General features: G+C 34.5%; 1 long non-coding RNA gene across 1 annotated transcript; it reads left to right on the top strand.

Annotated features, from left to right (window-relative positions):
• On the top strand, positions 1 to 1396 carry LOC115987590. The gene is made up of 2 exons (XR_004091151.1): positions 1 to 786; positions 909 to 1396. It is a non-coding gene; the product is annotated as an uncharacterized LOC115987590 (long non-coding RNA).
• The last annotated feature ends 255 nt before the right edge of the window (positions 1397 to 1651 follow it).

Here is a 1651-nt window from a genome sequence, read left to right on the forward strand (position 1 = left end):
TATAATTATTCAGTATTTCTAACATGGTGATTTGACCATTACAAGCCAACCTACTATTGAGCAGTAAGCAGACAGTTGGAACCTAGTCCAAAAAGGTTGAGAAAAGATGTGTTGGCCAAGGATAAAGTAGAAAATTAGAAACCTTATTGGCTATTAATGGTACCATAAAGTTTGTTCTTTAATATCTTTAACTTCTTCCACTGTTCTCTATGGTTTGTATACTTATAAGTTATATTTGAAAAAAATGTTGGAAAACCTTAAATGACCATCATCGGTCAATCCAAGGTGCTACGTGGGGCACAACCTTCTGGCAGCTAAGAACCTAGTCAATTAGTATTCTCATTAGTGATCTTATATCTTTCCGACACATTTCTCTTCCATTAATGTTTCTTAATCAAATCAACCAATTTATAAAGAGAAGTTAAATTAGCTTGACCTAAATTTTGTGACTGAATTAAATTCATGCAGGATTTATAGCATGGTATGCTAATTTTGATGAGGAGTACTTGTGCTTGATTCCCAAGTCACCCTTTTACCTTGAAGGAGCTAGTGGAGAACTTGGAAATAAGCTAGGCCAGGATGTGAGTCTGTATATCTAAAAAATCAAGGTATGGATGCTACGGTGTTTTCTCTTGCTTTGGTGTTAAATGTGTTGTTTGTCATGCCTGGCAATTGGGAGCAAGTCACCTCTGAAAGTTAGTAGAGGAAGAACTTGAAGAGAAGAATTTATGTAGTAGCTAATTCTAACTTTAAGGCTTGGCTTTGCAGTTGCCATTATGCATACCTGTAAGTACTTCTTTCCAATCTTTTCACGTAATAGCGAAATTTGTTCGAAGTACTTTGTACAAGTGCATGCTTTTGTGGAATTTCAATTTTCTGATAATTAATCACCTAAAATAATATTGCAGATGAAAGAAGTGCTAGAGTGTTAATGATGTTCAATCAGCCATGGTATATGAATGCTTTTGTTCATCATCCCTTGGTGATTCTCTTAACAGCTCTGGAGGCTTTTAGCTATATGATGACATGTGAAATTAACAATATCAATTGGCATATCTGGTGCACTTTTTGACCTATTGGAAGCCATGGTTTCTGAGCTTCTTGCTAATTGGATAATCTTTGCAAAGAAGGTAACATTTTCTTTTTACTCATTATATCTTTGGATAGTAAAAGTGACAGTTTGAGACTCAAAGCTAAGTATTTATCAAATTAACCTAAACTTGCTTACTCTTAATTTGTGAGAATAGGTCTTGACTCCTAAATATTCAGTGTGCAGAACTTGTAACTCTCGTGCTCATTATAGCTGTAAATTGTCCCCTCAGATTTCTACCTCATGTGAACAATTCAGCTCAATTTGAAGGATTCCTGTCAGGATTTCCCCTTGGCTTCATTCTTTTAATCCATCCTGAATTTGGATATGTAAGACACAAATAAATTCTCTAGGATATGAAATAAAGCAGAAATCTAGGCATAAGTGCCAGTCTATTTGCCTATTCTTCATTGTGATCATTACCTGTTATAGGATTACAGCATTAGTCTTCTTAATTATTGGGTAATTAACTTGAACTTTCTTTGCATTCTCAACTTCTAGTTTAAGTATCTACCATGGAAATGTGATCCAACCTTGACTAGGTTTTTTTTTTTTTTTTTT

Source organism: Quercus lobata, chromosome 4 (genome assembly GCF_001633185.2).
Source record: "Quercus lobata isolate SW786 chromosome 4, ValleyOak3.0 Primary Assembly, whole genome shotgun sequence".
In the NCBI taxonomy this organism is placed as follows: domain Eukaryota; kingdom Viridiplantae; phylum Streptophyta; class Magnoliopsida; order Fagales; family Fagaceae; genus Quercus; species Quercus lobata.